At 38.1% G+C, this 27,444-nt stretch overlaps 1 pseudogene; it reads left to right on the forward strand.

The window, feature by feature from the left end:
- Window positions 1-13,446: 13,446 nt before the first annotated feature.
- On the forward strand, window positions 13,447-26,392 carry LOC122677554 (annotated as a pseudogene).
- Window positions 26,393-27,444: the final 1,052 nt, after the last annotated feature.

Here is a 27,444-nt window from a genome sequence, read left to right on the forward strand (position 1 = left end):
CTTTTTTTTTTTAATGAAACTGCATTTTTTCTTTGGTGTTTTTATAAGCAAAGAAACCCAGTCTCAACAAGTGAATTAGCTGCTTTCCCAATATCTCTCCTTTTTCTACCTCGACTCTTTTCTTCTCACATTCAAAGCACAACCCCAAAGCCACTCTCTTTGCCTGAACCTTGCCCTGACTTTCATAAATGTCCATGTGAATGACCAGCTGGTTCTAACCAGTTGAGGAAACATCCCTTTCATACCCCAAGGTGGATCTGCTTGCCCCCTCATCTGTGCCAAGTTGCTTCAGTCTTGTCTGACTCTTTGTGACCCCATGGACTGCAGCCTGCCAGGCTCCTCTCTCTATGGGATTTTCCAGGCAAGATATTGGATTGGGTTGCTATTTCCTTCTCCAGGGGATCTTCCCCATCCAAACCTGAGTCTTTTAAGTCTCCTGCATTGGAAGACAGGTTCTTTACCAGTACTAATACCTGGAAAGCCCATTTTATTTGTCTCAATTATTTCCTAGAATGCTTGATCAAGGAAGACTATTAATTCCTGATCTCAGTACTCTCTAGTGTCACTCCAAAATTTTAAAACTAATAAAACATTTAGATAATAAAACTGGATGTATTAAACGAGTTGTTCTCACACTTCTCTAGAAACTTAAAATTCCCATAATGTGCCCAGCACAGTTAAACATATCCAGTAGATATTCATTAAGTATCTGTGATGATGATACATGATCCATATAATTTGCTTCTTAAATACCATGAAAAATTGTAACTCAAGCACTAAACAATGAGCTTCCCTAGAGAAAATGAATTTGCCTGATATAAGCAAAGTATTTTCAACTGGTTTTTGTGTTTTGTAAATACCCTTTACTGGATTAAGAATGTTTCCTTCTATTTCATATTTCCTAGGAATTTTTTTATTATGAATGGATGTTGACTATTAAAGTGATTTTTTGGTGTCTATCAACATATGATGTGCCTTCTATATTTTGTTGATGTGACAAATAAAATTTTCTAAATTTTCATTATTAGAAATAAACCCAAGTTGGTTATATGTTATTATTATTCTTATAAATTCCAGGATTTGGTATCCCATTGTTTTATTTAGGATTTTTGTGTCTAGGGTTATTTTTAAAAAGCTGGCTTGAATTTTCTTAAGTTCTCATCAGGTTTAATTATTAAGGTTATATAGATGTCACAAAAAAGTTGGTAAGTGTTCTTTTTGCCCCTATTTTCTAGAAAAAATGTGTGAGATGCAGTATTTCTTTCTTTATATATTTTGAAAAACTCATTGGTAATGATTTGAACTCAAAGTTTTCTCTATGGAAAGTGTTTAATTATACATTAACTTTTTAAGCAGTTATATATAATTCCTTGATTTTGTCTTCTTCTCTCATTTTGGTAAGTTTTATTTACCTAGAAATTTGTCTGTTTCATTTAAATTTTCTAAGGCTCTGACATAAATCTGTTCATAATGCACTCTTATGGTTCTTTTCTTTATAATTGGATGATAACTGCTTTGCGATGTTGTGTTGGCTTCTGCCGTACAACAATGTGAATCAGCCATAAATATACATATGTCCCCTCCCTCTTGAACCTCGCTTCCACCCCCCATATCATCCCACCCTTCTAGGTATGGTTCTTTTTATTGTCGCCTTTGTCATTCCTTCTCACTTTTTTTTTTTAACTTCTCACTTTTTGTCTTCATAATTTTCATCTAAACTTATCAGTATTATTAGTCTTTTCAAAGAGACAAACTGTTGATTTTATTTTAAAATTTTTCTTCATTTCAATGTTTTCTGCTTTTATTATTTAACATTTTGGGATGATTACTGAGATTGTCAGTCTATACTTTGTATGATTTCAATCTTTTGGATTTTCTTTGAGAAGTTCAAGGTCAGATTCCTAAACTAGGGTGAGCCCTAGTTATGACTGGTCACCGCATAATGTTCAGCATGGATTGGTCAAAGGAACTGATCCTTCTTTATAATGCTCTAATTATAATTACTCAGTCTGCATAAAAGTAGTATGCAGTTTACCTGTGTTTCAAATAGTACTTTTTGAGAACATCTAATTCATTCATCTCTTATCCTACAAGAATTCAGAATGGCTCCTCCCAAGTCTTCTACAGAGATATCTTCTTTTATTAAGCTGGGCCAGCTAGGAACACAGACCCAATTTTGTTTACAATTATACATTCTTCACTTTAAGCTAGGAATGTAGGCAGCTCCTGCTACACAAGAACCACACACCACTGAATGAGAGAAGCAAACAAAAGTCATTGTTTTTCAGGTCTTACGATTAAATGGTTATATTTATCTTCTGTGCCAATGCCTGAAAATTTCATCTTATGAAATAACAAAATAAAACTTTTAATAAGATGATAATACTCAGTGTTGATAAGAATGTTGTGAAATCCTCTCTTTTTTAAAATGTTTATTTATTTTATTTGTTTGGCTGCTCTGGGTCTTACTTGTGGCATGCAAGATCTTCGATCTTAGTTGCAGCAGCTGAGATCTAGTTCCCTGACCAGGGGTCGAATCTGGGCCCCCTGCAGTGGGGGCATGGAGTCTTAGTCACTGGACCACCAGGAAAATCCCACCCTCATACATTTCTGGAAGGATGGATGGGAATATAATTTGGCACAGAATTTCTGGAAACAGTTTGCAAAAATACATCAAAAGAAATAAGAAAATTGATTAATCTTTTATTCAATAAATGCACTGCTAAGTAACCTGGCCTTTAAAGAAAGGATCAACATTTCCAAGTGTGTGCAAATGTCAAATAGCTATATAGAACAGTTGAAACTAGCATCATACACAACTATACTTTCAAAAAATTTTTTAAAATTTAGATCACAGGGGGAAAAAAATTACTTTATCATAGTGAAATAGTAGGAATAACCTAAATTTCTGACAAAAGAAAAATGACTGAGCAAATTATAATACATCTAAAAATTTCATATTATGAATCCATTGTTGATAACTATGTATTATTTAAGGAAAATGCAGATAAGTGATATAAAGTTAAATGCACCACTTACAAAGATCACATGCTTACTCTAATTATAATTATGTAAATGTGTGTATATGAATAGAATACCAGAAACGAATGTATCAGAAAAGTAGTATTTTATCAGTGTTACAGGGTGATTGCTTTCCTCTTTTTGAATTTTGATTCTTTTTAAAGTCATTATAAATATTTTACAGTGAAAACACACACAAGTTTTCAAAGGAAAGACAAATTCAAATATTTAGAATGATTTGTAAGTAGCAATTTTACAAATAGAACCTAAAATATTACATAAATAATTTATTAAATATGTATATTCTAAAATCCTACAGAATTAAAAATAGTATAGTACCTATGGGATTTTCACTGAAGGCATTAACACTATGTTCTATGTATCATTCTACCACCATGCTCTTCTTTTGGAGAAATGTCTGCCTGGGATGAGAATCAAACAGATATAAAGTAAAAAATTCCACCTGAGGCTTCAATTAAGTCTTTAAAAATAAGAATCAGTTTCTATTCAAAATTTGTAAGTTGAAACAAACTATTAACCATATGTTACACATCTTTACATTTTCTACTCAGCATTCAAAAGCTATAACTAATTATACAATTTTATTCTAAACTTGGCTTCCCATATGGCACTAGTGGTAAAGAACCCACCTGCCAATGCAGGATTCATGAGAGACACTGGTTCTATCCCTGGGTCAGGATCCCTGGAGGAGAGAATGGCCACCCACTCCAGTATTATTGCCCAGAGAATCCCATGTACAGAGGAGCCTGGTGGGCTACCGTCCATAGAGTTGCAAAGAGTCAGACATGACCGAAGCAACTTAGCATGCAAGAATTCTAGATTTTAAAATATTAAGATACTTTGATAATATTACTGATAGAGAGTTTTTAAAAATGGCAGCAGTCATATAAATATAAGGGAAATTGGCTAAGTATAGGCACTTTTTCCTTTGTTAAAAGTCAATTTTTTGGATCTGTCTCCTAAAGCAAAATTAAACAAATGGAACCGAAATAAACATAAAAGTTTTTGCACAGCAAAGGAAATCATCAACAAAACAGACAATCTACTGAGTGGGAGAAAGTGTTTGAAAAAATATAACCAATAAAGGATTAATATCCAACATATATATGAGCAGCTCATCCAACTCAACATCAAAAAGACAACCTGATTTTGAAATGGACAAAATAACTGAATAGACATTTTTCCAAAGAGTAAATTCAGATGGCCAATAGGCATATGAAAAGATGCTCAACATTGCTAATCATCAAGGAAATGCAAATCAACACCATAATGAGATGTCACCTCACACCTGTAAGAAAGGCTGTCATAAAAAAAGAACTCAACACAAATACAAGTGTTGACCAGGATGTGAAGAAAAGGGAACCCTCATACACTGTTCGTGGGAATGTAAATTGGTGCAGCCACTGTGGGAAACAGTATGAAGGTTCTCAAAAACTAAAAACAGAGCTACCATATGACCGAGCAATTCCACTCCTGGGTATATATCTATAAAGAAAATCTAAAAATACTAATTGAAAAGATACATACACCCCAATGTTCATAGCAGGGCTCAGATGGTAAAGAATCTGCCTGTAATGCAGGAGACCTGAGTTCGATCTCTGGGTCAGGAAGATCCCCTGGAGAAGTGAATGGCAACCCAATCCAGTATTCCATGGAGAATGGAGAATTCCATGAACAGAGGAACCTGGCAGGCTACAGTCCATGGGGTTGCAAAGAGTAAGACATAACTGAATGACTTTCACTTCACTTGGGGATGTGGAAGCAACCTAAGTGTCCATCAACAGATGAATGGATAAAGAAGATGTGGCATATATATATATATACATATATATATATATATATATATATATACACACACACACACAATGGAATACTACTCAGTCATAAAAAGAATGAAATTTTTCCATTTGCAGCAACATGGATAGGCCTGGAGTACATTATGCTTAGTGAAATAAACTGGACAGAGAAATACTGTATGATATCACTTATATGTGGAAACTAAAAAATAACAAACTAGTGAATATAACAAAAAAAAGAATCAGACTCATAGATACAGAGAACAAACTAGTGGTTACCATTAAGGAGAAGGGATGTGAGGGGCATTATAGGAGTAGGGGAGTAAGAGGTACAAAGTATTAGGTATAAAATAAGCTACAATGATATATTGTGCAACATGCAATATTTTGTGATAACTATACATGGTGTTTAGGGCTTCCCAGGTAGTGCTAGTGATAAAGAACCCACCTGCCAATGCAGGAGACATGAGAGACTTGATCTGATCCCTGGATCAGAAAGACTCCCTGGAGGAGGGCACAGCAACCCACTCCAGTATTCTTGCCTGGAGAATCTCATAGACAGGGGAGCCTGGCCATAGAGTCGCAAAGAGTTGGACACAACTGAAGCGACCTAAAATGCACTCACGCATGCATGGAGTTTAATCTTCAAAGAGTGTGAATCACTGTAGTCTGCACCTGTAACTTATATAATAGTGTACATCAACTATACCTAAATTTTAACAGTCACCCCCAAAATAGTTTTAGAATAAAAATGTACAGATACACATTTTTAAACAACTGTGATGAAAACTAGTAAAATAAGAATAAATGTAAGGATCCTTAATAAAATTCATCTGCACAAACTAACATTTATATATTTATTTCATATACTTACATAAATATTAATAATATTTATTTCTCTTAAATATAGAAACATTCTATTAAAATCTAAGATAGGAACACTATTGACTTTAGTAGTTAATATTGTCTGGCTATGTTAGGAAATACAATAAAATAGAAAAAAGAAATAGCATCAAATATTACAAAGTGAAGGAATTTTTATCTCTATCTACAGGTAACATAATGGTCTACCTGGAAACTTCAAAAAAAATCAACTGAGAATTTTAGACCAAATAAGTAAATCTGTGGTACAAATTGAGAAAGAGATCTTTTTCTTGTATACAAGCAAAGTTCATTTTCAAAATGCCATGAAAATAATCCCATTAAAGAAAAACTTTTAAAATAGCTCAGGATAAAGTTAAAAAGAAAAATCCAACACTTCTCTGGAGTCAACTCTAGAATTTTATGAAAGACATAAAATAACTGAATAGAGAAGTATGTTGCATTCCGGATAGGAAGACTTGACTTGAAAAATCGATTCCAAAGTTCATCTGAGAGAAGAAATGCCAAAGAGTAGCCTAGTATTGCAGAGAAGCGTAAAAGGACGGAGGAGGAGAAGGTGAAGGAAGAGGAAGGAGAGGAATCAGACCCATGTCTCCTGCATCTCCTCCATTGGCAGGCAGATTCTCACCACTGAGCCACCTGGGAATCCGCGTCTTTAGACAGGGCTGTGTATTTGTAGTGTTTTGAAGGACAGTTTTATACTATCTAGTAAAGTGTATTGTCTTTCCTTTTTAATTACTTTTCTTTTTCATGGAGATATAATATCTATGCTAAAGCATGTAAAGTGTACTATATTAATTATACAATTTGGAGATTTTTTACACATGTAAAATATCATGTAGCTATCACCAGGATTAAGATATGGTAACTCCTATCATTACAGTTAGTTTTGCCTATTCTTGAGTTTCATGTAAAGGAAATCATACAGTTAGTTTTCTTTTGTGTCTGGGTTCTTTCAGTAACGCATCTGTGAATTCATTCACATGGGTAAGGAGTTCAGATTTTTGGTCAATTTTCTATTGGTAAACATTTAGATTATTTTCCGTTTGGGCCTGTTAGCAATAAAGCTATTGTGAACATTCCTGCACATGTCTTTTGGTGGGCATATATGTTCATCTATCTTGGGATTACTGAGCCACAGAATGTCTTTAGCTTTAATAGATATTCCCAAACAGTCTTCCAAAGTGCTGTATTAGTTTGTACTCCCACAAACAGTGTACGAGAGTTCCAGTTGTACCATATCCTTTCTAACACTGGTTAATCAGTCTTTTTAATTTAGGCATTTTCATGGGGACTTGATGGTATCTCCTTGTGGCTTTAATTTGCATTTCTTAGATGAATAATAATATTAAGCACCTGGTTTTCAAATACATATATGGTCATTTATATAACCCTTTTGTGAAGCAATGATTTCTAAGAAAACTTGAAATGCACATACACCTTAACTTAGCACTTCCACTTCTGGGAATTATTCCACAAAAATATTCAACTTATTTCTGCAAGAAATATGTATATTGGAACATTGCTTATAATACCAAAAAACTGAAAACAATCCACATGTTTTGTTTAGGGAAATGTGAGAAACTAGACAGCTATCTGTATAATGAAGCAAATCCATGAAAAACAGAGTTTGAACACTTTTCTTGCCCTAGGGGATACACAGAGCACAGCCAGAGATTTTTCATACTTTTTGAGATCTACACTTTCTATATATATGACAATCTCCAAGAAAGATAATACTTTTCCTGTCAATCTCAGTGATTTTTTTTTTAGCAATCTGGCCATGACAGACCCTCCAGCCTCATCGCCCATCATTTTCCCTTGCTCTCTCTAATTCAGGTACAGTGGACTACCCTCAGGTTGTCAAATATTCTTGCTCTCTTGTACCTACAGGTCTGTCTACATATATTTTCATCTATTTGTAAAGCTCATCTCTACCCTGTACATCTTGTCCTTGTCTCCATCCAGTTAATTCCTATCCATTCTTCGATTTTAGCTAAAGTATCACTTCTTCAGGAAGGACGTCTCTGATTCCTCAACTAAGGTAGATATCCTAGTACGTGATCTCATAGCTAATTTTACTGAAATATCTAACATATTTATAATTAATTAACCTATGTCTTTCTTACCAAAATAGAGGCTCCAAACATGCCTACTTTATTCATCGTTATATCCCCAGCCTATACAATGCCTATACCAAATCAAGTGCTCAGAAAATATTTGTGGAACTGAATGAAACTGATTGCGGAATTCCATATAGGTGAAATGTTACCACATTATCATTAGCTAGTTCAATGATATCATTGAAAAAAAGAGCCCAGGTTAGATAAATTAATCACTTTAAGTAATTTCATAACTAGGTATTAGCATAGCTAAGAGATAGTATCATCAATGTTCCAGAAATTAACCTCCTGCCGTGAGTGAAGATCATCAACATTGTCCAATGATAATAAATGATATGAATCTATAAAGAAACCAGAAGATTAATAATTCATCATGTTATCATTTATATAGTTCAAGAATGCTCCTCCACTATCAATGAGATACACAATTGCAAGGTGATTCTTGATTGCAAATCTTGTGTTCAGGGTTGTTTCTTCACGACAATTGGGTATAGTAACACTTTTCACTGTTGCATCCTTAGCTACTGACATATACCAGACTCCATATATCTTTCCAATTTCTAATTAATTGGATCTTTAAACAAGAAAAGTGTTGGTGTTCACAAATGCTGTCATCTATTCTATGTTGATGTTTTCTCCCTCAAAATAAAGTTGGCTCTGGCATTAACATCTGTTGCAGAAAATCTTCTGGGCTAACAATGATTTTTCAAGGAGCCTGAATCAGTTCCTTCTAGTCCACTCTCTGGTTTTATGTTATGCATATTTTTACACTATACTCTTAAAAGGGAGAGAGACTACTTGCTGAGTGTGTGGTAGATGTGGGATAAACATTGACTAGAAATTTGCCTTGTCCCCTTATCCACACTCTTTTGCAAAGCAACTATGCAGTCTCTTCCATTGAGGTGGAGTGTCTCTCCACCTTTTAATCTGGTCTTAGTCCTGTGACTTCCATGTGACAATGGGACTTTAGTCAACATGGTACAACTAGAGGCCTAGAAAGTGCTTGGGTTTGGAGGCTTGCTGTCTCTTGCTGCTTTTAAGAACCCTATTGCCACAACCATGTGAATAAGCTGGGCAGCATTCATTGCCATGATCTTATGCTGTGTGCTCTGCTTAGTTGCTCAGTTGTGTCTGCCTGGCGACCCATGGACTATAGCCCACCAGGCTCCTCTGTCCATGTGGATTCTCCAGGTAAGAATACAGGAGTGAGTGTCCATGCTCTCCTCCAGGGGATCTTCCCAACCAAGGGTTCAAACCCAGGTCTCCTGCATTGCAAGCAGATGCTTTACCATCTGAGCCACCAGGAATGACAACTGCCAAACAAGGGAGGCTACATAAGATTGCTCACTGACAACACATGTGTGAGGGAGACCAGACTGTCAAAAACAGAAGAATAAGCAAATAAACAATTGTTGATTTAAACCACCAAGTTTGGGATGGTTTACTACGCAACAGAAACTAACCAGTATAGGATAATGAGAAAAAAAGAAACAAACAGACCCAGCTGCGTGTAACCTTATTTTCCCAGTCCTGGCCCTGGGGTGGAAATGTCCATGGAACTGAGGGTTAGATCAAATCCATCACTGACTCAATGGACATGAATTTGAGCAAACTCCAGGAGGTAGTGAAGGACAGGAAGCCAGGGGTTGCAAAGAGTAGGGAACAACTTAGCAACTGAACAACAAGAGGCCTGGCACTTTCCCTATGAAGATGGTATTTAAATCTGAATTCTAAGCATCCTCAGAGAGTTAGTCATTTTTTCTGGATGTCTCCCATGTGTACTTGAAGTAAACATGCTAATAAACTTCTGCTTGTTTTCCTCTTATTAATTTGTCTTTTGTTACAGGAGTCTCAGCCAAGAATTCAGAAAGGTAGAGGGAAAATTATTTTCCTCCCCTATTGTGACCAAAGAAATAAAATTTGGCAGCACTCTATTAAAAGATAGGGCTTCCCTGGTGGCTCAGTGATAAAGGATCTGCCTGCAATGCAGAAGACGCAGGTTCTATCTCTGGGTCAGGAAGATCCCCTGGAGAAGGGCATGGCAACCCACTCCATTATTCTTGCCTCAAGAATCCCATGGACAGCGGAGCCTGGTGGGCTACAGTTCATGAGGGCGCAGAGTTGAGCATGATTTAGCAACTAAACAATAACAACAACTAAAGGATACTTCTGACTAGCATGTATTGACTAGAAGAATAAGCCTAACTCTAAATCAGATTTTATTTCAAGTCAAATATATTTTGTTAGGTAAATCCTTAATATGTCAGCATACTCTTTGTTTCTGTTTCAAGCAGAGAAAACCCACACTAATATTGAACAGGAAAATTTATTATGCATGCTTTAAGTTTTTCTTCCTTATCCCCAGCAATCTTTCTGAGATGGTTCCCACCAGCATCTCCTCTCCCCCATAGCACTGTTCCTTATTATCTTTACTCTTACCATAATACTTCAATATACTTTGGTGGGTGGGGGTAAGAAGTAATTCATTCTTGATATCATATCCCTCAGCACTTAGCACAATGCCATGATAGGCATGCAATACACCTTTATTGAACATAAATAAATCTGAGAACACCAAACAGCACAGGCCTGGACAAGTAGCCAGTGTTCACAATTAATGGTTTGTAAATTTCTATTTCTTGAAACTATAGGTCATTTTGCTATGAAATTAATTGTCACATGGTTGACTAGCTTCAGTTACTTTTTAAAATTTTTTATTGGTGTATAGTTGATTTCTGTTGGAGTATAGTTGATACTGTTGTGTTAGTTTCAGCTCTACAGCAAAGTGAATCAGTTTTATATATATATATATATATATATATATATATATATATATTTACTCTTTTTTAGATTCTTTTCCCATATAGGTCATTATAGAGTACTGAGCAGTAGGTTGCTTTAAATTACCTGTTTTATATATAGTAGTGTGTATATGTCAATCCCAATCTCCCAATTTATCCCCCACCTTCAGTTATTTCTAAGACATAGTTCTTAATTCCCCTTTCCTCCTTCCCTTGCTGCTTGGTTCAAGAACCAGAGACAACCAGTACAGAGTGTCCCCATGGTCTTGTGAAAGGACACAAGACAACTTTGTGTGCATGTGCTAAGTCACTTCAGTTGTGTCTGACTTTTTGTGACCCTATGGACCATAGTCCACCAGGTTCCTCTGTCCATGGGATTCTTCAGGCAAGAATACTGGCGTGGGCTGCCCTTCTCCAGGGGATCTTCCCGCTGCAGGGATCAAACCCACGTCTCTTATGTCTCCTACATTGGCAGGTGGGTTCTTTATCACTAGTGCCACATGGGAAGCCCAAGACAAATTTGTCAGAGCAAAACTCAGGACTCTTGTGGAAAAAAACTCTCTCTCTGTCCCTGATGTGAACAAAGAGGCATGTAGCCCTTGCTATTGAATGCAGCAGTCAAACAAGCCTGAAGGAAAACAGCCTGAGGATATTGAAGATGAGGGCCAAGATAATTAAAAAGAAATACAACTAGGTCCTTGGTCAAACTGTGTTTGATGCCTACATTACTAGTGGAATTTTTAGTTTTGCTAGCTAATATATTTCCTTTATCATTAAAGCCACTCTGGGTTATATTTTTCATTAGTTGCAACCAGAATGATCCTAAATAATACACTCTAAAAGGCTTACTTCAAAATAAAAATATCTGGCTATGGCCTTTCTTCTGAGATATTGCAGATTATCTCAAGCTTCAACTCCATCATAAAGAATTCTTAGATAACTCCAGGAGAGGGTATTATCTCTCCCCAATGATTCAATGTCTCCTGTTTATGACCTTCATTTGTTGTATACTATTCTGTACCATCTACTATATTGTTAATCGCATGACTGTTTTCTCTCATTATTTTAATATATTGTAATCTCAATAACACTGTAATTTCTTTGGGCTCATGACCATCTTTGTATCTTGTACAACATTTTGCAGTCAGTGAACTGCAATTGAGTTCAACTAAAGGTTAAACAACCCTTTCAATTTTCTTTATCAGTAGGAAAGACATAGCTATGGTGTTGAAGGAAAATGTCAAAACCAACCTATTGAGAATGTATATCTGACAATAGAACTTGAAAACATTTTAAATGCCCATACTAAAGACTTCACCCAATGCCACATTTCACATGGAACACTTTTCCATGTTATAACAGTACTAAAGGTTTACTGCATACTAAATTTTACAGAACACTGTGTATTACTGTACCAGACAGTTTCTACTTCTCTCAGTGACTTTGGGTTTCCCTAGTGGCTCAGCTGGTAAAGAATCTGCCTTCAATGTGGGAGACTTGTGTTCAACCCCTGGGTTAGGAAGATCCTCTGGAGAAGGGAACGGCTACCCACTCCAGTATTCTGATCTGGAGAATTCCATGAAAAGGTATGACCAACCGAGACAGCATATTAAAAAGCAGAGACATTACTTTGCTGACAAGGTCCATCCAGTCAAAGCTATGGTTTTTCCAGTAGTCATGTATGGATGTGAGAGTTGGACCGTAAAGAAAGCTGATCACTGAAGAAGTGATGCTTCTGAACTGTGGTGTTGGAGAAGACTCTTGAGTGTCCCTTGGACTATGAGGAGATCCAACCAGTACATCCTAAAGGAAATCAGTCCTGAATATTCATTGGAAGGACTGATGATGAAGCTAAAACTCCAATACTTTGGCCACCTGATGTGAAGAGCTGACTCATTAGAAAAGACCCTGATGCTGGGAAAGATTGAGAGCAGGAGGAGAAGGGAACGACAGAGGATGAGATAGTTGGATGGCATCACCGACTCAACGGACATGAGTTTGAGCAGGCTCCGGGAGTTGATAATGGACAGCGAAGCCTGGAGTGATGCAGTCCGTGGGCTTACAAAGAGTCGGACATGACCAAGAGACTAAACTGAATAGTGACTTTTCCCTTGTCGGCTATTATAATCTGACATATCATTACTCATATTTTAGGATTAAGTTTCTCTGAATTTCTAGATTAAGGTAAGTTCCCTTATTATAAATTCTCATGTGTTCTCTACATGTCCTTCATTGGATCTGTTATGTTTGTCATTACATAAATAGCTGTTTAAATCCACCTATTCTGCTACACTATAGCATCCGCTAGAAAAAGGGTGAGAGTCATTTTACTCCCCTGTCTATTAACGTTGACTAGAACACAGCTGACAAATCCTCAGTAAATACCAGTAGAATGAATTAACACTTTGGGAGATGGCTGCAGATTAAGAATGTTCCCTCTCTCAAGAACAATGCCACTGTGCCCCTCATCTCTGCCATCTTTGGTAATTGGCCAAAACGCATGTTTTATAATCCGTTATTCCTTTATATGCTATTCCTTCTATACAATCTTATACTTCTTCCTCAGGCTTTTGTGGTGGCTCAGATGGTAAAGAATCTGCCTGCAATTCAGGAGACCAGGTTTTGATCCCTGGGTCAGGAAGATACCCTGAAGAAGGGAATGTTTACTCACTTCAGTATTCTTGGAGAATTCTATGGACAGAGGAGCCTGGCAGGCTACATACAGTTCATCAGGTTGCAAAGAGTTGGACACGACCGATGGACTAACACTTTCACACATCTTCCTCACCTCTGATTCTTCTTTTCATTGCTTTCCTATTTTTCAGTACTCTACAAAACTCTTGATTCCACTGCAACAATTCTTTTTATATTGCCAACGTAGTCACAGGATGTTCCTTCACCTTCTTAGTCTTACCAAAAACTTGAATCCCCCAGGAGAATACATCTTCTCCTAAGTCCTCTCAAGGCTGCCTATTTTCTCACTCCAAGTACCACAAAGTCCAGATTCTTTCCTATTCTTTTGTACCTTGTTGCTTTTCCATACTCAGGCTGAATCACTTACCTCCTTGACATCCATCTATACCACTCTCTATCTCAAATGATTGCTATCATCTATAGACATCCTAGTTACTGTCCTGCAAACATGCACTCTTTGACTGCTAGTCCAGATCTCCTTTTATTTAACTTCTGCCTTCTTTGTGGGTAATTTTAAATTTCACATATAAAATTAATCTGCAAAGCCACTGGTAATTTGGGGGACCATCTCAACACCATCTTTATTTACCTCTAATCCAGAGAACCACCTCTATATCCATGTATGCAAATACCTCCTAGATATCTCCACTTGAATATCCATATGTTCATTCAACAAATGTTCATTCAGGTGCTGGGGATGCAGTGATAAACAAGATATGTAAAGTCCTGCCTTCAAGAAACATATAATCTGGAAAGGAAATCAACCACCAACAAGAAATAGACTTGCTGCTCTTCTCAGTGAAATAGCAGTTGGGGTAAGAGATATCTCACCACTGAAGGTACCTTCATTCTAGGCAGTGTCATAGTTAAGTCATGGCTTACAGCTCCAGAAAGTGTTCATCATCCAGGAGTAACCTGAGTTGCTCATGTACTAACAGTTTGTAATTGATACCCTTGTGTCTCAGATGTCCTTTATCTTTCTTAAAAAAGATGCATGAGAACTAATAATAACTTTTTAAATTATGTAAATACATTATACATTAGTACATCTCATTAATTTATTAATACAGGATGCTTTTGCTTGGTTGATTGTGCTTTTTTGACATTTTAATTTCAGTGTTAAAGAGAGATTGAGGAAGTCCCTGCTTATATTTCCAGGACCATTTTTGTTTGTTTATATTTTATGGCTCTGCTGCTGATGCTAAGTCACTTCAGTCGTGTCCAACTCTATGTGACCCCATAGAGGGCAGCCCACCAGGCTCCCCCATTCCTGGGATTCTCCAGGCAAGAACATTGGAGTGGGTTGCCATTTCCTTCTCCAGTGCATGAAAGTGAAAAGTGAAAGTGAAGTCGCTCAGTCGTGTCCGACTCTTAGCGACCCCATGGACTGCAGCCCACCAGGCTCCTCCGTCCATGGGATTTTCCAGGCAAGAGTACTGGAGTGGGGAGCCATTGCCTTCTCTGTGCCTCTAGAATACTCTAATTACTTGTAATTAGCCTACGCAATACTTATTTGTTTCATACCTGCAAATCTTTGTGCATCTTGTTTCCTTTGATTAGAAGGCCCTATTTGCCCATTCTAAGCCTAAGTAATTCCTGTTTTTTCAAGACTGCTCAGCACCATTCTCTCCAGAAATACTTAGCAATCCCTCTTCTGTGCACTCATAAACATTTTAATGCTGTATTAAAATTGTATGTGTTTCATCTACAAGACTGCATGCATTTTTTCACTCACTTAAAAAATTTATATGTATTACTAGACAGGCATTTATTCAGTAAATATTTATTGAATGCCTATTAGAAACCAGGTGCTCTTCTTGGTGTTCAAGATACAATACTGAATAGAACAATAAATTGCCTGCCATCATAAGAGTGGTATTGTTGTGTAGCATTCTGGATAGCGATTAAGTGCTACAAAGAGGGGTAAGAGAAAGTCAAAGACTGGGAATGGGTGGAGTGTAACAGGTAGGCTCTTCAGAAAGGGCCCCCTCCATGAAAATGGTATTTCAAAAGATGTATCAATGAAGCAAAAGAAATGCTGGGGAAAGAATCTCACTGGCAGAGAGACAAGTAATTTTCCAGTTCCTAAGGCAGGAAGGAATTGCTGTATTGGAGGGGCAGCAAGAACAACGTAGGTAGATGGGCATGAATAAGGCAGGAAATGGTAAAGATCAGTTTGTGTAATCAGTAGCCAGATTGCATCAGATCTCATAGGAGCTTGGATTTTATTCCAAATGAGATGGAGAGTCACTGGAGGTTTTGACAAGGATAATAATTTGATCTAATGGTTTTTAAATATTATTCTGGAAACTGCATAAAAAATAGATAAACAGGAAGCAAACAAGAAAGCTGAGTGGCCAGACATGATACCCAGTACTAGGGATGCAATGATGGGCAAGAAAGAGAGTTAATAGAGTCACACAGGAGAGTGATGAAGAATACAGACTCCAAAGTCTACCTGAGTTGGAACCCTGGCTCCTCCATCTTATGCTGTGTGACCTTAGTTAATTAATCTAATGTCTCTGTGCTTCAGTCTCTTTGTATATAAAAATAGGGATAATGATAATAATAAGCACTTATCTCCTAGAGTTGCTGTAAAGATTAAATACATTAATACATGTTTAGTACTCATACCCAGAACCTGGCACAAAATAAATTCAATTGTGTGGAAGTAAGATATACGAGGTGGCACTGGAATTGATAATTTATAAAAGCAACAGTGTTATTAATAGTACACAGTGCTAGGGAAGCTCATAGGAAGAGTTCCTACCTAGTCCTGGGTAGTCAGCATAGTAGTTGGGCACTTAGGAGGTGCGCAAAGAATTATGGTCTTTCATCTTCAGATGGATCTTTGTGGTATCAATTTTAATTCCATACTGTTACTGGTATATGAGTCATTACTCTATCTGTTTATTTGCCTCAGAAGTCATCTCTGCTTTTAAGTATTTTTAATTAGTATTTCCTCTGAGGATCTTATTTATTCATTTAAATCTAGTCCTTCTTCTATGAAAAGGTTACTCCTTGATAATAGATACTGAGAAAGCTACAGTAGCTCTACAGATTACAAAGTTAGAATCCGTACCTGTGGTTTTCTAAATGTATCCCCACCTTTAGCCTGAAAGCACCATTGCCTTCCCTAATTTATTAGCAGTGAGTCATTACAACACAAAAGTAGCTTTCAGGTTATAGATGGAAGTAAAATGAACTAAAGAAAATGGCCATGTCAGAAAACCTAGTGAATGACTCTGTGTAATTACTAAAATACCACCACAGGGGGGCCCAGAGTCTTTCCTTGAGTGCTGTGTGTTCTTTGGAAGAAAGACCTCTAAGCCTCGTGACTCCCAAGGACAAGCACACAAAGGAGATGAATCACTTTCCAGTTTTCATCAGTGAATCATGGTTGAGATCACCACCACTTAATTTGAGCTTTTCAAATGTATGAGTCACGACACAAGTCCCTGCATTCTAAATTAGAATGAGAACAGATTTCGTGATGTTCGGTCAAGTAGCTCTTACGGGGTCTTTCTTCCTGGAACCAGGGCAGTTTGCCTGGACTAGAAGAAAGGGGACAGCACATCATATGTATTTCAAACAGCCAGTTCAGGCCTAAATACACTATCCCAGCAGTTCTCTGGTAACTGGCTCAATAGAAGTTAGAGCTTAAAGAGAACTCTGCCAAGGGTATAAGTAGTACACATAATAACTCTGCTAAAACCACAGGATCCAGAGACAGTTTCAGGCATGGGGATTCCTACCAAGCAAAGTTCAGGTATTTCCTTCTTTTATTAAACATTAGAACTTACTCACACTTGTCTCCTCTAATCCATATCAGGCTGTCATCTGTCCTAGGAGTCCCATAGTCACATAGATGAGCCCCTGCATTTCTCAGTCTCTGACTTCTTTGACCTCCTTACTGCTAATGACCTCCACCTCACATCTTCTTCCTCCATCTCTCATCTCACATTGCTCACTCCCACATTCATTCCAAGATGAAATGGTCCCATCCCATTTCTCAAGGCTTAAATTCAAACTCCCCACTCACTGCAGCCTTCCTTCCACCTCTCTCATTCAATTACTGCCACAGTGTTATTTATTCAACCTCATCATGATTTTCAGATACCCCCTCATTTCTCCTGATATCAGCCCCTCTAGTCTTCAGTTCAGTCACTCATTCATGTCCGACTCTTTGCGACCCCATGATCCGCAGCACACCAGGCCTCCCTGTCCATCACCAACTCCCGGAGTCCACCCAAATCCATGTCCATTGTTTCGGTGATGTCATCCAACCATCTCATCCTCCATTGTCCCCTTCCACTCCTGCCCTCAATCTTTCCCAGCATCAGGGTCTTTTCAAATGAGTCTGCTCTTCACATCAGGTGGCCAAAGTATTGGAGTGTCAGCTTCAGCATCAGTCCTTCCAATGAACACCCAGGACTGATCTCCTTTAGGATGGACTGGTTGGATCTCCTTGCAGTCCAAGGGACCCTCAAGAGTCTTCTCCAATACCACAGTTCAAAAGCACCAATTCTTCTGTGCTCAGCTTTCTTTATAGTCCAACTCTCACATCCATACGTGACCACTGGAAAAACCATAGCCTTGGCTAGATGGACCTTTGTTGACAAAGTAATGTCTCTGCTTTTTAATATGCTGTCTTCAGTCTTCACTTCTTCAATAATATCAATGGTTGCTACAACAGTAGTAATTGCAATAGCAAGTAAGTAATAGCAATTAACAATGACTAACATTTGTACAGTTATTAATTTATTCTAAGCACCGTATTAAGCATTTTTGTGCCTTCCGTGATATAATTCTCAGGATTCAGGGTTTGTCTATGGACTAAGTGTTAACGGTTTTATTCAAGTCTTCCATTCTGAGCCCTTTCTAGGTATCCAACTGGATACATATGCACTGCTCATTGTGACAATGTAACTGCACGCAGGAGATGCATAGCCATCACTCTAAACCCTAGGACAATGTAGCAGGATGGTATTGTGGTTTAGTGAGGAATTATACCTGGAACTTATGCCATTTAGATACAGGTAATGGGGCTTGCCAAGAAAAAGGTTTTTTTCAGCTTTATAAAGTAATTATACTGGAGTTTGGAGTGTGACATATTATGGAATATAAGAGACTTGGTAAGCTCCCACTCAGAGCTTCCTGCCACTTGGCAGGACTTCACCATAGACGGGTGAAACACCATCACCGGCAAAGTAGGCAGTTGTTATGTGAAGAACTAGGGAAACTTGAGAAGTTATACTTACTTCACATAGATTAGGTGAGATATCTGGGCACCCTTTGCTTAGAATGTTCTTATAACATCCGTACATTTAGTTTGGAAAGCCTCCACCCTGAATATTTGCAGTATTACTACAGATAAATTATTATCCCCATTTTATAGATAAATAGCCTAGATTTTATCACTTCAAACCTTCTCTTGCCAACAGTTTCAACTCCCTTTTCCAATAGTAATTGAACTTCACCTACTTGTCTAAACCTCTGTCTAGCCCAGATTTTTCTCCTGACTTGTAGAACAATATTAGCGACCTTCTATTTGACATTTCCCCTTGGTATGTGACATACACCTCACATTCAATATGCCTAAAACCAAGCTCAGCTCTCCCTGAAAACTGTTCATTCTCTTGGTTCCCTTCCTTTCAACTGATGCAACTAGTTACCCAGCCTCACAAGCTGAAAACCTAGACGTTAACCTTTATTAGCATCTGAATATTCATTGGAAGGACTGATGTTGAAGCTGAAACTCCAATACTTTGGCCACCTGATGCAAAGAACTGACTCATTGGAAAAGACCTGGATTCTGAGAAAGACTAAAGGTGGGAGAAGAAGGGGACGACAGAGGATGAGATGGTTGGATGCCATTAGTGACTCAATGGGCATGAGTTTGAGTAAGCTCTGGGAGTTGGTGATGGGCAGGGAAGCCTGGCGTGCTGCAATCCATGGGGTCACAAAGTTGGATATGATTGAGTGACTGAACCGAACTGAACCTTTGTTACTCTCCTTCTTCACAGTTCAGGTGCAAATAAACACATGTTGCTCTTATTCCTGTTATCTCTTTATCCCCACCATCACCCAACTCAGGTATCTCTAACCTGGAGGAATCTGGTCTGATGTAAAAGTTCAAGTTAGCACATAAGACCTTTCATAACCAGCCTATATTTACCTCATCATATCCCCCTGGCCACTTCCCTTGCATTCTAGTTATAGGTACACTCAAATACTTGTAGATCAATCAAATGCTCTCACATCTCAGGACATGTTTTAAATGTATTTCCTATGCTTAAAACACTCTCCCCATTCACACCCCCAATACATACCTCAATTCTGCACACCTGTCCGTGTATGCACAACATACTCCCAGCTTGGTTGTTACTCCCTGCTCCTCAGATCTGGAATCTTCCCCCCATCGCCATCCCTCCTAAGTTTGGATTAGGTCATTTTTATATGTGCTCCTGTATTATCCAATTATAGTAGATAGCACACTATATTGCCATGATATATTTACTTTACTGTTACCCCCAACCAACATAAAGCCCCTGGAAGGCCAGAAATATTATCACCATTATATTTATTATTAAATTCGTAGTGCTAAGCCCCGTGTCTAGTGATGCATGCAAGTTTTTCCATAATTTATTGAAATGATTTGGTTTAACTGGGATCTCATCTCTCTGAAAGTGCTTACTATCCAGGTATATTCCTCACAGAATCTCTCAGAAGCGTAAAACAATAAGAGGCTTAAGCTTAGAGCTACCTCTTTCTAGTAAGGGCTCTTAAAAAATTATTAGAATCATGTGTGTACCATAAAATTCATTTCATCACTGACCTACAAGATTGCTCTATAAACCTCTGGCTAGACTGATTTTATGTGGTTTAGTAAAAATTTGATCTCTATTGTTTAAGAGCATATAATTAAACACACACACATTAGTGTTCTGTTGCTGCATAACAAATTATCACAAGCTTCCACCAGTAAATAACATGAATTTATTATCTCACAGATTCCAGGGTCAAGGTGTCCAATGTACTTTAGCTGAGCCTTCTGTTGAGAGTCTCAAAGGTTGAATAAGATCAAGGTATCAACTAAACTGAGTTCTCTGCAAAAGGTTCAAAGGGAAGAATCTGCTCCCAAGCTCATTCTGGTTGCTGGCAGAATCCAGGTCTTGTGGTTGTGGGGTTATTGTCTCTATTCTGTCAATGGGGGCTGCTGACCAGGGGTCACTCTTGCTCACGTTCCTCAGCTTGTGGCTCCCTCCATCTTTAAGCTGGCCATTACGTATTGTACTCCTATCATGCTTTGAATCTCTGACTTCTGCTTCTCCACCCAGAGAAAAACTTTCTTGAGTTAAAGTGTTTGTGTGATTAGCATTGTTCTTAAAGTCCAAATTTCTAAGAACAGTCTGTTCATGGTGATTTAGGCTTTCTCAAAGAAAATTTAAGTTTTCTCTATAGTGTTTCTCACTTCTTTTTGAGCTTTCACCAGCTGAATCTTTAATGTCCATATTTCTGCAAATAGCCTGTTCAAGGCAATTTGGGCTTCTTTTATCATACTCCTCAAAATTCTTCTAGCCTCCAGCACTGCCTAATTCCAAAGCTACTTGCCCAGCACTGCTTAATTCCAAAGGTATTTGTTACTGTGAGGGCAGGACCCCACTTCTCAATACCAAAATCTGTATTAGTCTTCTATTACTGCATAACAAATTATCACAAACTTAGCAACTGTAAACAACCCATACTTATTACAGATATATCTTGTTTTATTGTGCTTCATTTCACTTCACTTCACTGCATTTCACTGATAGTGTGTTTTTTACAAAATGAAGACTTGTAGCAACCATGCTTCAAGAGACTCTACTTGCACCATTTTTCCAACAGGATTATTTTTTAGTTAAGATAGGTAAGTCAGTAAGAGAAAGATAAATATTGTATACTAACGCATATATATGGAATCTAGAAAAATGGTACTGATGAATTTATTTTTTTTATATTTATTTATTTATTTGACTACAACAGGTCTTCATTGTGGATGCAGCTTCTTTAGTTGTGGCATGCAACTTCTTGGTTGCAGCATGTGGAGTCTAGTTCCCTGACCAGGGATTGAACTCTGGCCTCCTGCATTGAGGGCATGGAGTCTTAGCCACTGGACCACCAGGGAAGTCCCACTACTGATGAATTTAAATGCAAGTCAGCAGTGGAGAAACAGACATAGAGAACAGACTTATGAACATGAGGAGGGTGAGATGTATGGAGAGAGTAGCACAGAAACTTACATTACTGTATGTAAAATAGAGAGCCAATGGGAATTTGCTGTATGTCTTGGGGAACACAAACAGGGGCTCATATCAACCTAGAGGGTGGGCTGGGAAGGGAGACGGGAGGGGGGTTCAAGAGGGAGGGGACATGTGTACATCTATGGCTGCTTCATGTTGATGTTTGACAGAAAACAACAAAATTCTGTAAAACAATTATCCTTCAATTAAAAAATACATTAAAAAATTTTTTAAAGATATGTACATTGCTTTTTATATATGTTACCCCACACTCAGTGGACCACAGCATAGTATAAACATAACTTTTATATGCACTGGGAAACAAATCTGTGTGACTTGCTTTGTTGCAATATCTACTTTACTGCAGTTGTCTGTAACCAAATATGTAACATCTCCAAGGAAAGCCTGTATCTGACAGTTTGTTTTTTTTTGAGTCAGGAGTCAGACGTATCTTAGGCTAGGTCCTCTGCTTGGGATTTCAAAGCTGAAATCAAGGCACTGGCCAAGCTGGAGGCTCTGAATAAGAGTTTTCTTCCAAGTTCATTCAGGTAGCTAGCAGAATTCAGTTCTTTGTGATTATAGGCTGAGATCTCCACTGACTGCTGGCTGCTGGCTGGGACTCACTCTCAATTCTGAGTTTAGTTCAGTTCACTTGCTTAGTCGTGTCCAACTCTTTGTGACCCCATGGACTGCAGCACACCAGGCTTCCCTGTCCATTACCAATTCCCGGAACTTACTCAAACTCATGTCCATTGCGTCAATGATGCCATCCAACCATCTCATCCTCTGTCATTCCCTTCTCCTCCTGCCTTCAATCTTTCCCAGCATCAGGGTCTTTTCCAATGATTCGGTTCTTTTCATCAGGTGGCCAAGGTATTGGAGTTTCAGCTTTAGCATCAGTCCTTCCAGTGAATATTCAGGACTGATTTCCTTTAGGATTGGCTGGTTGGATCTCCTTGCAGTCCAAAGGACTCTCAAGAATCTTCTCCAACATCACAGTTCTAAAGCATCAATTCTTTGATAGGTCATTCCCATTCTTTATCTTGCAGCCCCTTCTTTCTTCAAGCCAGCAATGCTATGTTGAATTCTTCTCATGCTTTGAATCTCTGACTTCTGCCTTTCCAACTAGCCAGAGGAAAAATTGCTTTCAAACAGTTCAGATGATTAGGTTAGGTCCACCTGAATAATCTCCTTATCTTAAGGTCAACTGATTAGTAACTTAAGTACCTCTGTAAAATCTCTTTTGCCACTTTTACGTAACCTAACAGTAGGCACAACCTTGGAGGGTGGAGATCATGGGGGCATCTTAGAATTCTGCCTTTTACACATCCTCACACTGAAAATACTTGAGAATTGTATTCATAGTGGCAATTCCAAGTTTTCATTTCTTTCCACTTTTTCATTTTATGCAGTAAAAAGAAAAAAGAAAATATGACTTGACAATCAGGAAAACTATAGAATGATGCTGTTATTGATTTAGTTCAAATCACTGTGATTTTATAGAATCTTGCAGCTATCTATTTACCCATTTGCAATGACTACAACTGCATGAATTACTGATTACAAAAGATAGAATGGTGAATTTTTAGAAAACTGCTTTTGTTACATGGTAGGTCTTTCTGCAAACACACACATGCAGGCGCATGTAAATACTTCTAGTAAAACAAATTTATTGTTAATAACAAGCTTTTAGAATAGGTGGTTTAAAATAAAAGTAGGCCTAACAATTTTATTAGGTCTTTTATTAGGTTATTTATATTTTTATTTTTGGCCGCACTGGGTCTTTGTTGCTGTGGGTGGACTTTCTCTAGTTGCAGTGTGTGGACTTCTTATTGCAGTGGCTTCTATTGTTGCAGAGCTTGGGCTCCAGGGAGCAGGGGTTTCAGTAGTTGTGACTCTCGGGGTCCAGAGAGTGGGTTTAGTAGTCATGGTGCACGGGATTGGTTCCTCCATGGCATGTGGAATCTTCCTGGATCAGGAATTGAACCTGTGTCCCCTGCATTGACAGGTGGACTCTTAAACACTGGTCCACCAGGGAAGTCCTACTTTACCTACTTTCACAGCAAAAGAAATAACAAATGCTGACATCTAATTAGTTATAACCAACCAGCTGCTCTCAACTGAAACAGCAGAGCAAGGTTGCATAATACAGTTGGCTTTCAGTTTCTCTACTTAGGCACCAAGCGTTTATGAACTCCCACTATATGCCAAGCACTTGGGTACACAGATACAGATGGTATCACCATGAACCCAAGTGAAGAGCTCAAAATTTCTCATTTTTCCCAGCAGGCAAGTTTCTTATTTCACTGTTTCACTTAAACATGTATACTTTAAATATTAGTTTCCAGATTCTGGAGGGCATTTGAGAGATCCTAAAAATCTTTTCATAATTAAACAAAAATACACCTACATTGTAATCAGTGTTTATTCCCTACTTCTTAAGAAACTGATGCTTTAAAAAATATATAATTTGGAAAATTTTAAGTTTTCTTTAAACATGACCCTTGATCACATTTTCTTGACTATTTTGACAAGTAAGAGTCAGGCAAAAGACCGAGGTCATGTTCTTTGGGATCACATACCTTTAAGGTCACATCTCTTTGTCAACATCATATGTTCTTTGGGAAGATACAGTAGTTGGCCCCAAATAACACTTACTTTGAAAAGATCTTCTTGGCTTAACCTTAGCCTAACCCAGCCAATCCACTGAATCAACCCAGCAGCAACCCTGGCAGACACTGAAAAAGAAGAACACCAGGCTCCTCATGAGCTGTTTCCACTACACCATACTGAGTTTTATACCCATAAAATACAAAGATAATTAGTCATTTAGGCCTACCCCTTGAGGACATTTTAATGCAGCCTGGCATTGAATACAATGTTAAAATGCATGGCTAAATGAATTTCTAACCATTACATTTAGCTGCTATTCTTCACCTGCTTATAATTCCTCATCCTGAACTGCAGTTCTTCTGACCAGAAATGGAGCAAGTGGGGATGGACTACAAAGAGAAACTCAAAAGAGTTCAGTGGGTCCTGGAGCTGAGAGGAGGGAAGAAGGAAGAATGGAGTCTGGCAGATGGGATTTCTTTCACTATTCCTCTTTTCTGTTCTCCTGCTCCTTACCTGAGAGATCTTCCTTACCACCACAAATTCTCAAACACTACCCAAACATCCCCGGTTTCTTATCCGTCTACTAACACTGGTCCTATAGGTGCTAACATAGCCATGCTGTATTTCCAATGGTAAAAATTAAAAGTCACAGCCTTCCATAATAAGGCGAACTTATTATTCACCTGTTCATCCATTCATTCAAAGGACATTTACTGGCCATTTCGTGGACACCGGGTGTGCGAGAGCATCCGGGAACGCAGGGCGGGAGGGGACTGAGAAGACCTAGCCTAGGTTCTATGGATTTGGACCTCCACATTTCTAACCCAAGATCTCGAAATGCATTGTGATTCCTGTCCATTGGACTGTAAAGTTTATGTAGGTAATCTTGGAAACAATGGTAACAAGACTGAATTGGAACGAGCTTTTGGCTATTATGGATCGCTCCTAAGTGTGTGGGTTGCTAGAAACTCTCCCGGCTTTGCTTTTGTTGAATTTAAAGATCCCCAAGATGCAGCTGATGCTGTCCAAGAGCTAGATGGGAGAACACTGTGTGGCTGCTGAGTAAGAGTGGAACTATCGAATGGTGAGAAGAGAAGTCGTAATCGTGGACCACCTCCTTCCTGGGGTCTTCGCCCTTGAGATGATTATAGGAGGAGGAGTCCTCCACCTCGACGCAGATCTCCAAGATGGAGAAGCTTCTCCCACAGCCAGAGCAGGTCCCTTTCTAGAGACAGGAGAAGAGAGAGATCACTGTCCCGGGAGAGAAATCACAAGCCGTCCCGATCTTTCTCTAGGTCTTATAGCCGATTTAGGTCAAATGAAAGGAAATAGAAGACCAGTTTGCAAGAGGAGTGGTGTACAGGAAATAACTTCATTTGACAGGAGTATGTACAGAAAATTCAAGTTTTGTTTGAGACTTCATAAGCTTGGTGCATTTTTAAAATGTTTTAGCTGTTCACATGTTTGTCTGTTGGAACAGTGACACAAAGGTGTAATTCTCTATGGTTTGAAATGGATCATATGGGGCATGTAATATCAAGAATTGTTACTTTACAATGTTCCCTTAAGCAAAATTTAATTTGCTTTGAATTTTAGTCTTCCATAGGCTGATAATAAACCTCTTAACTCCTGCCCAGCTAAAGTCAATGTTTAACATTATGGAAATAAAAACTGGCAAAAAATGGAAGATTTTTTTCAACATAGCTGGGATATGGTATGCAGCTGTAGTTAAGCAGTTTTTAAAAGCTGCTGTGAACTCAAACACCAGCTGGAAAAATTAAAGCTTCACCCTTAAACTAGATTATAGGTTTAAAAATCCCACTAGTCTTCACACTGGACAAAAGGTTGTCCAGTTGGTGTAGAATCTAAGAAGTTTCGAGGAAGTTAGTTTACCTTTGCTTTAGGTTGTAAGTTCCTTCTGTGATTGCTGTATATGAATACATAGCTCTTTGTAACGTTCTTTATTTGAAAATCGGAGATACTCAAGATAACAAATGTCCTGCCAGTTTAAGGGTACATTGTAGAGCTGAAGTGAATTACTGTGCAAGATTCTTTTTTCATGCTGTCATTTGTAATATGTTTTGTGAGAATCTTTGGGATTAAAGTTTTGGTTACAAAAAAAAAAATAAAAAACAAAGGACATTTGCCAAGTGCCTTCAAGGTGTCAGGCCTAGGGCTAGGTGCTGGGGATAAGAAGGGGAACCAGGACTGATCTCTACCTTCAAGGAACTGAAAGGAACAGTCATGTACACAAGGATCTGTAATATGTTGCATTAAGTTTTTATGCCAAGAGTATAGAGGAGGAGTGGGCTCATCCTAAATTGATGCACCAAGGGAGGCCAAATTTTAACACCCCTCCCCCTAATAAAACCATAATACTGAAACAAACCAGCCCCACTCAATTAGGTATAGGATAATAAGAATTTTCCAAGGATATCTGGGCACTGGGTTGAATTTGGAGCAGAACTGCTTTCCGGGGAACAGTTACAGGTGAAATAAGCATATTTCTTGAAAAACATTTGTATACCAGGAAAAAGGATGGTCAAATTTGTGAAAAAGGTACTTTGCAGGAGGATTCAGCATAAATTACACATCTATTTATCTTGATAACTTTTTGCTCAGAAAGAAGAAAGAAGTATGATTTGAACTTAAGTTCACAAGTATGGGAGGCAGGATATATAACAATACATTTTTTTTAAAGAGCTTATCTTAGCTAATAACAATGAGGTGCAGCCTATTTGCAAATCAGCAAGTAGAACCATAGAGACAGAATTGGTTATACTTAAAGGTCACCCTCCTCCCCAACCTCTTTATAAAAACATTTGAAATAACTTGAATTCCCTTGCAATGTTTAAAGACTATTCTTTGTAGCAATATCAAATGTCCTTTCCTTGGAAATATCTCTCATTCAACCTTTTATTCATTGCTAAGAACCAAAGACACATATGTGCAACTTAATTCTAGCCCTGAAGGTCATGATGTTGAAATATCACTTTTGACATTGCAAATTTCAATATATAATAAAAATATTTTCTTTTAAAGTGGGCTGGAAACAGCACATAGCCCACAAAGGATTTGGCAACCCAGACCACCTGGGGCATACAGGGATGAGGTAAGAGGAAACTTCAAAGATTCCTTTGGAGGCTGGCCTCTCTTCATTCTTCTTTCAGACAGTCCTTGTTCATTGATGAAATATTTACAAAAGTTCTGT

Source organism: Cervus elaphus, chromosome 20, assembly GCF_910594005.1.
Source record: "Cervus elaphus chromosome 20, mCerEla1.1, whole genome shotgun sequence".
Taxonomy (NCBI): Eukaryota; Metazoa; Chordata; class Mammalia; order Artiodactyla; family Cervidae; genus Cervus; species Cervus elaphus.